At 48.8% G+C, this 13329-nt stretch overlaps 1 pseudogene; it reads left to right on the forward strand.

Moving 5' to 3' along the window:
* The window catches only part of LOC136154641 (interleukin-31 receptor subunit alpha-like), a 337454-nt pseudogene that overhangs the window by 151878 nt on the left and 172247 nt on the right, over window positions 1–13329 (forward strand).

Consider the following 13329-nt stretch of genomic DNA (forward strand, 5'->3'; position numbering starts at 1 on the left):
CAAAATAAATGGGAGAGTTCCCAAACTCTTTTAAAAAACAGCAAGACTCTTGTCCTTCAACTGGGTAAGCACAAATACACGTGTGACCAATGTCATTCACAAAGTTAGATACTGAAGTTTATTAAGCCTTAAGCTGAAATACACATTTGAAAAATTCCTAAAGAAAACAGAGATCAATCTGCATGTCATCGCAGAGAGCAGGAACCTAAAAATGCTACACTTGGATCCCCAAGTGGCCCAGGTCATCACTCGTGATAAGGCTGACTACTCCCTCTTCAGTCACAGAGGGACGGATCAGCCTGACTGCTGCTCTGGCTCAGGGTCGCCCTACCTCCTCCCTCACATCCTTTGCAGAAGGGAGTGAGAAGGACCAAAAAGCACTTCGGTTGACCCTGAGCAGATACTCCGTGAATTTCTCCCTTGCTGGTCTCTGCAAAGGCCCGGGGACCCCACAGGAACTCGTATTGAGCAGGGCCGCTGTCAGGCACCTGCCGGTACTCCAGGTACCCCTCCCGCACCCACACTTGGGTCAGCAGCTCCCTGGGCTCCCCAAAGATGGAGTGCTCCCTCGCAACATACACCCCCATCTTGGTGAGTGCTCCCCAGATCTCCTCCTCAAGGCCGAGATCCCTATTCTGGAGGATCAGGCTGAGGACCACCACCAGGAGGCCAGCCTTGGTCAGGCCCTGCCCACCTCTCTGCATTGCATCAAAGTTGAGGCCCAGGGAGGCAACCATGATGTAGATGTACTTCCTGGGGTCTACCTCCTTCACACCCACGCCAAAGACCAGCAGAATGCACTCAACTGCTTGGCGGAAGACCACCGCGTAGTGCTCCTGGTTATCCCTGAGGACTGTATTCAGCAATACAGTATTCAGCAATTCAGTATCAGAGGTTGACTCCTTGGTTCGATACTTGCGGAGCAGGAACTTTGCCATGTTAGCCACCATTTTATTCAGAGCTTCCTGGGGCGAGGCCTCCTCAGCAGCAGACGAGGAAACTGGTGGGGAGGAGGCCGAGGGGGGTGCAGCCTCTCCCCCCTCAGCCTCCAAGAGCTGTGCCTCCTCCGGGTCCTGGGCCTCGCCTGGGTCCTGAATGTCTTCCTTGGGCTTGCTCAGCTCACTCATCTTGACTACGAGCATGATGCCTGGGATCAAACCACAGACAGGAGTGAGGCAGGGGACATTGTGGACCATGGGCCTCAGCTAAGAAATACACCCTGGGTGGTCGACACAGGCCACTAACAGGTCTCCTCTTGAGAGGTGCTCTCAGTCTCACACGAGCCCGCCTCCTGGGTGGTCTGACCCCTGGTTACCCGAAGGAGGAGGGTAGTGGCTCCCCTGCATGCAGCCAGCACATCCAGAGGTTCTGGGGCTGACACAGTGGGTGGATTAGGGCTTTGTGGGGTTCTGTCTGTTTTGGGATGGGGAAGCCCTGGTGCTCATTCAGGGCACCCTCCTCACCTTGACTCCTGGTACTGCCTGGACCTCCTCTGCTCTCAGACCTCTGGACACTGGCCTCAGACCTCTGCCTTTGCCTCCTGGTTCCTGGAGCCCCTGTGAGAAAAATGGAGGGGGCCCCTCGGGGGTAGATTCTGCACAGCCCTGGACTCAGGTTCCCCCCCCCCCAGCTGTGGGGGAGTGGTCCCCTTGTCACTCCCTTGTAGTGCCCACCTTTCCCCTGCCACGGCCTGGACCCTGCCCTTTGGGGGCCTGCAGAGTAACTCAGAACAAGACCCGAGTCTGAAGAGAAAGTTCTAATGGGCCCCACATGTGGTCGCACCTGCCCAGGGCCTCCCGTGCGTCCTACCTAGGCTATGGAGATGCTCGGTCCTCACCTCACGTCCAGCCTAGACTCCCAGCACTGACCACAAGAGTGGGTTCGGCCCTGTCCATGGAGTCCACCCTCTGTGGATCTGAAGCCTCGACCCTCCGCCTGAACACCTCATCTCCTGAGGCCCCTAAGCCAGAGGTCGACAAACTGCTCACCGTATTCAACCCACTCTGGGACCTTTAAGACCCCCATCAAAGGCAAGGATCCCTCTCTGTGTTGGGGTCTAACTGCCTCAGTCCTTCCCCGCCTGGAGCCTAGATTCCAGGCAGGACCTGGAATTGGCCTGTCCTCCATTTTGAGTCCCTGCTGCTCTCACCAGGTCCCCAGTCTCTCTGAGACCCGATGTCAGGAAATGCAGCACGAGGTTGTCCTGCCTGGGGAGTACCAGGGTCCCCTCTTCTCTGGGGTCTGGCTCCCCTCACTCCTCCCTCAGGGTCCTCACCTTGACTCCCGGTAGGACCGGGGCTCTGTCCTCCCCGAGGTGAGGCCCGGCTCCTCACAACAGGTCCCCAGTCTCTCTTGAGACCCGGATGTCAGAAAGTCAGGACAGGTGTAGTGTGCTCTTCTCACCCCCAGGGTCTCCCAGGGCCGATGACGGGCGGGGATCTGTGGGGTTCCATCAGTCCTCCTTGGGGGTCCCCGCAATCTTCCCTCAGAGTCTTACCTTGTCTTCGGGTAGAACTTCAGATTCTCTCCTCTCCCCACCTGAGGCCCCGCCCCTTATACGAGATTCCCATTCTCTCTGAGACACAGATGTCAGGAAGTCAGTCCATACCTCTGGTTCTCATCCTACCTCAGGGTCGCCAAGGACTGACAACGGAGACAGCTTTCTTTGAGGCCAAGGGTCCCTTAGTCCCCCCTCAGGGACCTCAACTTCTTACCCCACAAGACCTGGAATTCTCCTCTCTGCCCACCTGAGGCCCCGCCGCCTATAGCAGGTCCCAAGTCTCTCTCAGACCCAGATGTCAGGAAATGCGGCATGTGCACATTGCACCATATCTGCTCCCTGAGTTCACTCTGTGATGAGGTCCAGGATCCCCTCAGTCCTTCCTCAGGGTCCTCATCCAGACTTCTTCAGAACCTAAGATCCTCCCCTTCTCCTTCTAAGGCCCGCCCCTTATATTAGGTCCCCAACCTGTCAGACACAGGGATGCCAAAGTTAGGGACATGGACATGCTGCCAAGTCCTCATGCCACCATAAGGGACGCCTAGGGATGACAGCAGGGGTGGGATCCATGGGGTCCTTTTGTCTTCCTCAGGGTCCTCATCTTGAGCTCTGCAAGGTACAGGATGTCTCTGAGTTGACTCAAGCCTGGACCCTCACACCAAAGCCCTCATTGCCCTGAGACCACAGCTTCCAGAGCTGCTGGTCTCCTGGAGCAGCAGAATGACTTCTACGAAGCACATGTGAGGTGCACACTGGGATATGAGAGCCCGTGGTGCTGGGGTTTCACCCTCCAGGGACTGGACAAACTGCACATCGGTCATCATTAGTTCCCCCACTAAGTAAGATACATGGCCCTGGAACCAGAGGGAACAGTGACCCCACCTACCACCACTCCTAGTGACCCACAGGGGAAGTTGTGCTTCTGGTCCCTCATGTAGGTTCTGCAGTTCCTCAGCGGGGCTATCTAGCCGTTAGCCACTTCTAGCTATTTACATTTGACTTCACATTATGTTAAGGCAGAAGGCCAGGCCCTGGAACACACTAAGTACATTGGAGTCACACTGCCCAGCCTCATGTGGCTACTGGTCACTCTGTTAATGGTGGTGACAGGACATGCTCTTCCCAGAGGGAGATGGTTCCCCCAGGAGATATCATAACAGTCCTACTGACCTATGAACCATGGTTCCCACCTGGTTCTTTGTGCTCCTCTCTGCAGAGGTTCAGGCACCAGTTCCCCATCCACATGTCTCCTCTTCTCTTGACCCAGCCCTGCCATGTGATAAAGGGAAAGGGAGAGAAGGATGGACCCCAGAAGGAGGGCAGAGGGAGAGGACTGTGTGGTCCTCATGTGATTCTGGCTTGAAGTTCAGCTCCAGACTCCTAGGCTGCATCCCTGCCCCTTGCTCCCAGGGCTCTCCACCCTCCTCAGTCCCTCTGGCTGTACCACCCCCAAGATACCATCTGCAGTGCCCAGAATCCAAAAGGCTCCTTCTTCTTCCACCCTGTCTACATCACAACTGTCCTGGAGGGCTCTAGGAAGAGAGTAGTTCTCCTAAAAACACCTACCTTCTGACTGTGCCACTGGGAAGAGCCCAGGTCCTCACCCTTGGCCCTGAATGGACAGCACCTGGACAGATCTTCCATCAGTCAGTCAGGCAGGAGTGTTTCCTGCTTCTTGGGATCTCAGGCCCATGGATGTGGCACCACCTGCATCCAAAATACCTGTCCATCCCACCCCAGGCATCAAGACACATGGGATGCTTTTTCCCTAAAGGGCATGCTATTGTTATTTAGATGAACTGTTTTTTTTTCTTTGTATTAAAATCGGTGAATTAATCTTGTATTTATTTCCAACTTGTTGTAGGTTTACATAAGGAGCCCCTGTTCCCTGCAGGCAGCTTTCAGGAAGCACATGGAGAAGAGATGTGAACAAGGACCTGGAGTCTCTCCCCTGACCTGCAGTGTACTCAGTGCTGGTGCTCAACAGACAGCAGCCGGTAGGTATAGCTTGTGATGAAGACAATTCCCTTCATGTGTTGAGGAGTTTCTGAGGAAGCCAAAGATGCCCTGAATCTTCAACTGTTTCTAGTCACTACTCTCTACTTGCACCTTCTTTCTTTCTTTTTTTCTATTGGCACTTTCCAATGCAAGATCTGATTTAGTTTCCAAGGCTCTTGGGAATATCAGGGAGGGGATCCCCCTCCCCCCAACTCCCTCCAGTTGTGTTTCTGCCCTACAGTCTGCAGCAATGCTCGGCCACAGTCTCAGCAGTGTGAATATGTGGCCCTACCTCCTAATGCCAGGGAGTGTAGCCTGGGAGACTCGGCTGCCTCCACAAGATAGAACTTGCCTGAGCACCTGCACAGGTGCCTGTAGTCTCCCCAACAGCCATGACCTTCATGAGAGGCAGGTATCAGACAAGTGACAGTGGGAGAAAAAGGACAGTGGGAGCTTTCTTTACAAAATCCAGCAAGGATAAGCACAATGCACCACTCTTCACCTCCAAGGAGGATTCTGCTGCTGCCGCTGCTGCTGCTGCTGCTGCTGCTGCTGCTAAGTCAATTCAGTCATGTCCGACTCTGTGCGATCCCATAGACAGCAGCCCACCAGGCTCCCCCATCCCTGGGATTTTCCAGGCAAGAACACTGGAGTGACTTGCCATTTCCTTCTCCAATGCATGGAAGTGAAAAGTGAAAGTGAAGCCACTCAGTCGTATCTGACTCTCCATGACCCCATGGAGTGCAGCCTACCAGGCTCCTCCGTCCATGGGATTTTCCAGGCAAGAGTACTGGAGTGGGGTGCCATCGCCTTCTCCGGGAGGATTCTGAGGTGTGTGAATTCAAGTTCAGTGCAGTTTTTATTGTTGTAGCCACGAGTTCCGGGAAACAAGCTCCCTCAGTAGGACAATGCAGATAGTGAAGTGCAGCTTATTACACTGGTGGGCCCAAGACAGAGTCTCCTCTTAGCCAAGGACCCCGACCAGTTTTTGTGAAAACCTTATATACCCTAAGTGTATAAGGTTCCCTGAAACTAGTCTGAACAAAGGAAAAAGAAAGATCCAAACAAAGTTAACCCGTGATCATATGCCTTAAGCCCAGGTAGTTAACAGTGGACAATTATCAATAAGCCTGTGATCATACCCCAGTAAGCGTAATAGAATGTATGATTCTATTCAGTTACACAGATAATTAAGGTATTCTTTTAGGGGATGGAGAGCCCTGGGGCTCTTCCTTCCGGGGTCTTGCTTTTCCAGTTGTTATGTCGTCTCCTTAGATACTGGGTCTATAGCTCAAAGTCCATAGTCCCGCCCAAGATGGAGTCCTAGTTTCAAGACAGAGCCTGTTCTGTTTCCTCCTTCACTATGGCTTTGGGGTCTGACCACCTAGGAAAGCTGACCCATCAGTTGAAGTGTCCAATTTCCAGTTTCAAAGAAGAACCCCATTAAAATCTTACCAGAAGACTGAGGGTGGTAATTGAAATGTCTTCAACTGTATTCCCTGAGACTGAGTAGACTGTGTGCCAAACCAAATTCACTCATTTCCCATCTGGAAACTTTCAGGTGTATTTAGACTCAGGCAGAAACCCCAGGTGTCTACCTGTTCTGACCAAAGTGCACTTTGTTTTTGAGACCCAGGAGATTTACTGGAGAGAAGATGAACTTCTAAAATGCATGCCTGATTCCAGACTTTCCTCTCACTCATAAGACACCGTCTACAGTCTGGCTGTTGACACCACTCAGGTTCATTACCATCATCTCCCACAGAAGGAACCCAGCTTCCCAAAGCCTCAAACTGCCTTGGCTCATGCACCAACACTCGATTGCTCCTCCTGGATCCCCACCGCTGTGCCCCATATTGCCTGTTCTGTGGGACTATGGTATGTCTCTCCACCTTCCTCCTGTGACTGTGGCTCCTAGATGATAGCTCTAGGTGTGGGGGTGTCCTGCTTCTCCTAGTGTCCCCACTGTTAACACAGGGCCTTCCACAGAGCAGAGGCTCCGTGAAGTTCTGTGGAAAAAATGAACCAGTGAAAAGGGGGCTTATTAATTTCATCATTTTTCTGCCTCCACCATCCCCTCTCCCCACCCCTAGTACCTGCTCCCCTTTCCAGCTCCTGACAGGTGCTGGGGCTCACTTCACTGCCCCCTCCCACTCTACTGTTTGGTTTTGTGTCTGAGAAGGATGTGACTTAATGCCAGTGGTTGTATTTCTGGTGGCCAGGGACCTCCTACCCCCAATCCCCCCCACCTGGTAGGCTTTCCACACTGCCCTTGCTTGTTCCTGGCATGGATGTGCTTTCCTCCCTCTTGTAAGTAGAACTCCAGGGTTGTTTGAGCCTATACACCAGCAAGCAAACAGTGATTTGATATGTCACTCCTGTGTCCTGAGTTGCCTCAAATGAGGTTCAGTCCCACAAAGAAGTTCCTGGCACTGGGGCTGAGCATGGCCCTGGAGATTAAAGGATGCACCAGGAATGAATTCTTTGGTGGACATGGAGTAATAGAGGCTGGTCTGTGCTAGTTAGATCAACCACTTCTCGTTTTGCTCTTTTAATGGGGCGGGCCCATCTGTGAGCAGATGATTAGTCTGAACTTCACCAGGTGGACACTGTGGCATTATCCACTGAGGCTGCTCTGGGGGAAGCAGGTGGGAAAGTGGGCAGGGAGTGCAAGGCTGCTGCCTTTGGTGGCCTTGGCATCACTCAGACATGAAGGTGGACCCAAACACATGGTTCAGCAGAGACTTGAAGTGGGTTCACCCCAGATTCTCCCTCAGAGGCCAAGGGTGTCCAGCAGGAAGGAGTATGGCATCTCCAATGGACCCTCTGGACGGACATGTGTAGGGTGGTGCAGGTGCATGGTGTGAGAGTTGGATTCCCATTCCAGACCAGCTGCTTACCAGCTGTGCCATTGTGCACATTACATCTCCAAGCATCTGTTTTTTTTATCTGTAAATGGAAATTAATGCTGGTGTCAGGCATATTGAGGAGATGACATGAAATACTGTATTTAAGCTGATAAACAGTCTTACAAGCAGAAAATCTGCAATTAGTGGTGGTAGTTACTTGTGGACAGCCAACCACCCTCTAATGATAACCTATTATTTTACTTATTTTGGGGGCATAAGTTACATGGAGTAAAATTTTCTATTTTCAGTGTACAGTGCTAAGTTTTGAGAAATACATTAAGCTGTATAACTGCCACTACAAGCAAGATATGAGTACCTTCTATTGATAACCTAATACTATAAATATTTTCCTTCCCATGTCTTTAAGTCCAAGAAAAACAACATCTAAAGCTTGTTTTTAAGAAGCAAGGAAAGTATTCATTTATATTTATATTCAATATAAATGTTCATTACTTGTTTAATATTTTATTAAAAATTTTTTTCATTTATTTATTTTAATTGGAGGCTAATTACTTTACAATATTGTAGTGGTTTTTCATACATTGACATGAATCCGCCATGGGTGTACATGTGTTCCCCATCCTGAACCCCCCTCCCACCTACCTCCCCATTCCATCCCTCTGGGTCATCCCAGTGCACCAGCCCTGAGCACTTGTCTCATGCATCAAACCTGGACTGGAGATCTGTTTGACACTTGATAATATACATGTTTCAGTGCTATTCTCTCAGATCATCCCACCGTCGCCTTCTCCCACAGAGTCGAGATGTGCATGGTACAGCTTGACTTTCCCACCAAAATGCTTCATTACTTTTTTCACCAATATTCGTGATACTTTATGTTACAAAGAGATTTTTTTATATTACCCAAGCAATAAATATACTTTCTTGCAAAAAAAGCAAAATCATACAGCCCAGAAATGAAAGGAGCAATCAGTCCACACAGCCTGCCCCCATCCTCCTTCCCATAGGAGGTAACACTGTTAACCATTCAGTTCTTCTGTTTCCTGCCTTTACTTGCTCCCCGCCTTCTCTGTCTCTCACTCAGACACACAGTGCTATTTGTTTATATTCTTTATATTAAATGGGATTTTACTTTAGATTTCAGAGGGCCGGGAAGGAATTCAAAAGCAGAAGAAAGTCTCCCAAGGAAGTGGCAAGGCCCTGCTCCCCGTCTTCTCCTCCTACACTCAGACACTGCCAGGGAAGGGACACCTGTCACCCAAGTCTGTGAGCAGATTGCTTTGAACTTCTTTTGTGAAATCCTCTGAAGAAAGGTGCTACATGAAGTGCAAAGACTATTTTTAAGAGTCAACACTGGGCATTTGCATAGAGGGCAGAGGAAGCTCAAGATCCACATTTCGGTGTGGCCCACTTCTTGACTGCCCACTTCCCCCGGGAGTGGCAGCCAGCTCCGTGCCTTGTTTTGCCCCTTAGGCAGCGGGGTAGAGCACCAGAGTGGCTGTCCAATGATGTTGATGTGGGCTGTTTTGAACTGGAGACTTCCTCCCCTTACCTACAGAAAGCCCAGAGCCTTTCTCAGTGGTCCTGTCAGTGCTTCTAGATAGTTCCTCGTCAGCAGTGTGGAGGACAGATTTGAGGTCCTGGAAGTAGAGAGCAGTTAGAAGATCAGAAAGAATGAGGGCCTGAATTCAGCCCATGGCCATAGGAGAAAGCGGGGTCGAGACATCTCTGACTTAGAACTGGTGGACCTTGGTGGCTGGATGAGTGTGAAGGCTCAGGTACTGGCTTGAGTGGGAAAAAGACAGGAGACACAAAGCTGATCCAGTTCTGGCCGGGTAAGGGGCCAGTGACGTCATTCACATGTCAGTGGCTCTGGGGAATGTAGGTTCCCTAAGCCTGTGTTCCTGGCTCCTGATAACATTGTCGCCTTGATTTTCCTTCCTCTCATCCTACCACCCAGGGTGTCTAACCAAGGGCCTGGCTCAGAGAAAGAGCTCAGAGAGTAGTTGCCTAGTTATATCTCTCGAGGCTTCACTTGTAGCTTTGGTTTCTGCAGAGGCCACTGGCTTTGCTCTCAGTTGGCAATGTTGTTTGTGCCCACAGATGGGGTCTATGCAATGCCCGTGGCATATTGACCAGAATATGTGTGAAAGTCACCTTGTACACATGAACAGGTCCCTGCCTGACTGTGCAAACCAGAGCCTCCTCTGCTCCTAACTCAGCTTAAAGAACAGCCTCTGAACCAATTACAACTGCGTGTTCGAACCTTGGGGTGTGACATGGATTATGGAGTTTTCCTTTCCTCCAATTCCTCCTCGAGAATGAACTTGTGTCTTGCAGCATTGAACAGATTTGAATACCTGAAGCAGGTCAGTGAGCTTAGAACTTCAACTCCACCCCCCAACTCCACACAAGTGTTATCACCCTAGAGTGTTGATCCAATGCTGGCCTCCCCTACTGTCTGCTGGTGCTTGTTCAGGGAAATTAACAAAATTGATGGGTGCCAGGGACCCACACGTTTGGGGTGCTGATGTTACTCTTGACAGTGCAGCTGACAACCAATTAGTGGTTGCCTCACATGGGCCTTTGGAATACCTGCTCTTTTGCTACATTCCTTCAGCCTTAATAGCAAGATCGCTGAGAATTCTGCTGCCCTGTCATGGATTGGAGGCTGTAGGTGAGTTGCAGCTGTTATCAGAGACAAGCAAATCACTAAAGCAGTGGGTTGCACTTTCTTCATACCTTCCAGAAGTTGTCCTTTTAAAATGTTATATCCCTCCTCTAAGTGTTTTATCAGTAAGTCCAACCAGAGAGAAACTTTCATGTGTATGTGTGTGTGTGAGTGTACATATACATCTACTCCCAAACCCTACCCAACATCTGAATCCCCCTCTAGAAAATCACTAGCTAGAAATTATCCATCACATCCATCTCTAGAAAGAAAAGCCATTCTCTGGAACCTATCCCCATTCAAATAGTTAAAGGTTGGTTCAGGTTGGAACAAGTATCAGTACTTCCTTCTTTTTTCCCCTTAAATTTTTAGTTCATTCCTTTTTAATGGTTGAATAACATGTCATTGACCAACTGAGCTATCAGGGAAGCCCTGCATATATACACATTCTATCTATTCATCAATTATTGTACATTTGGGTTTATATCAGTATAAATTGGTACACTGGTAGATACCAATATATTGGTATAAACTGCTACATTGGTATTGATATACATATATCAGGAGTGAGCAGCAGACTCTCTGAAGATTAGATCAGAAAAGTCATAGAGAGTCAGTCATAGAGGGCCAAAATAGTCTAGCCTTTCCTGCCTGATCCAATCCCTCAGGGCCTTTCCAAGTTCAACATCATATACATAAAAGCGATGGTGGCAGGGAAGATGGAAGGAGCAGTTTTCATTATAAGTGAAAACACAAGTGTGGACAAACCCACCAGCATGCCCTTGATTCCTTCATTTCCTCCACCAGCCTGACATCTCTCAGGAAATTGGGTCACGGTTGATTGGCTACCTCCAACGTGCCTGGAAGTGTGGCAGCTCTTGACATGATTCAAGAATTAAGCCCCAAGGTGAGGTCTGCAAAGTTTCTTGAGATGCTGGGCAATTTTGAGTAATGGCAGTTTTAATGTTTTCACAAATAATTTTAAAGCAACTTGTTTGGGGTCTGTACCTATAGGGGCAGAATTGGTCCCTACAATAGCTGTTTTTCTGAGAGCATCATGGGAAGCTGCCTGTCTGGCTCTTCTCACTGGCACTCCTTCCCTGTAGGGAGCTCTCTTTGCTGGGCTATTTTGTCTACCCTGGGCTACTGACTACCAGTGCTGGAAAGCAACCTGCATTTTCAAGTACCAGGGAAGCAGACATATGGGAATATCCAGAGCTGGGCTCAGAAGAGCACGGAAATGATGGAACTAATTAGAAGCTGATCACAAATAATAAGTATTCCTGTTGATATGAATTTTTCACTTGGGCCAAGGCTCCCAGTTACCTCTGCTGTAACAGCAGGATGTGTTTGAACGGCAAGAAAAGCACATGCCCATGAGAGGGTGGTGGAAAAGGCATAAATGAGTGTGGATGTGCAGCACATGTCAGGATGTTGATCTATTAATACTTATTTATCTAAATGAGAAGAGGCTAAGGAATAGCAAACATCTGGTTTCAAATCATTACTGTGACCTCTGTGATCTGAAATGGCAGCAGAGGTGACTGAGAGAGTGAAATGCAAGTTATACCCTGCAGTTTAGCTATTGGAGGCTTAAGTCATGGGAAGGGAGGCCATCCACGTGTTCTGTCAAAAACAAAAACAAAAACAAACCAAAAAAAACTCCAGGAATAGAGCTCCCAAAGCATTTATTTGGCTCAGGCTCAGTCAAAGGCCAGAATCTCAAGCCTATTGCGCCCCATTGCTTGTTTTAGCAAATGAGATCATCTCCGTGATCCACTGTATAACCTGTAGTGTACCGGTAAGCAGTTACCATTGTTATTATGATGTATTTTTTGCATCCCACAGTAAGCTGCTGTAGTCATGGACTACATTCAAGATGTTAAGGGACTTCACCAGAATTGACCACTGGGTGGTTGCAGAAACAGTATGAACGTTCGAGAGGTGCAATAGCACACTCTAGAGCATGGGAGGATCCGAGGGCTTCCAGGCCTCTGTCAAGGAGAAGGATAACCATACAGCATGCTTTTCAGGAGGCTAAGTGTTTCAAGTTCATCACAGCTCAGTGGAGCACAAGTTTTAGCCCTGTTTCACAGACTTTCCCAGTTTCATTTACCGAGCCAAATGACAGAATCCTGAGGCTACACAGCAGTGTCTGGTGAGGTCCGAATTTGCTGATTTAATAAGCCCTCACTTGGCATTTAATATGTACCAGGTGCTGTTGAATGTGCTTTATAAATATCACCTGATTTTGTCCTCATAACTGAGCCATGAGTTAGGTACTATTGCTATCCATGGTTTACAGATGAGGGAACTGAGGCACAGAGAGGTTGAACGCTTACACAAGATCACACAGCCAGCAAGTGGCAGACTCAAGATTGAAATCCAGGCTGGCTGGAATCAGAGTCCCTGCTCATAACCATGTACTTAGCCAACTCCTTTAAACCTAAGTCAGGCTAAATATTCTCACTCAAAAACAAAAGTGTTTGTTCAGTTCAGTTCAGTGGCTCAGTTGTGTCCGACTCTTTGCGACCCCATGGACTGCAGCACACCAGGCCTCCCTGTCCATCACCATCTCTGGAGTTTACTCTAGCTCATGTCCATTTAGTCACTGATGCCATTCAACTATCTCATCCTCTGTTGTCCCCTTCTCCTCCCAATTTCAATCTTTCCCAGCATTAGGATCTTTTCAAATGAGTCAGTTCTTCGCATCAGGTGGCCAAATTATTGGAGTTTTAGATTCAGCATCAGTCCTTCCAATGAATATTCAGGACTGATTTCCTTTAGGATGCACTGGTTGGATCTTCTTGCAGTCCAAGGACCTCTCAAGAGTCTTCTTCAACACCACAGTTCAAAACAATAAATTCTTCAATGCTCAGCTTTCTTTATAGTCCAACTCTCACATCCATACGTGACTGCTGGAAAAATCATAGCTTTGACTAGATGGACCTTTGTTGGAAAAGTAATGTCTCTGCTTCATAATAAGCTGTCTAGGTTGGTCATAGCTTTTCTTCCCAGGAGCAAGCATCTTTTAATTCCATGGCTGCAATCAACATCTTCAGTGATTTTGGAGCCCACAAAAACAAAGTCTGTCACTGTTTCCACTGTTTACCCATATGTTTGCCATGAAGTGATGGGACCAGATGCCATGATCTTAGTTTTCTAAATGCTGAGTTTTAAGCCAGCTTTTTCACTCTCCTCTTTCACTTTCATCAAGAAGCTCTTTAGTTCTTCTTCACTTTGTGCCATAAGTGTAGTATCATCTGCATATCTGAGGTAATTGATATTTC

This window comes from Muntiacus reevesi, chromosome X (genome assembly GCF_963930625.1).
Source record: "Muntiacus reevesi chromosome X, mMunRee1.1, whole genome shotgun sequence".
NCBI classification, from domain to species: domain Eukaryota; kingdom Metazoa; phylum Chordata; class Mammalia; order Artiodactyla; family Cervidae; genus Muntiacus; species Muntiacus reevesi.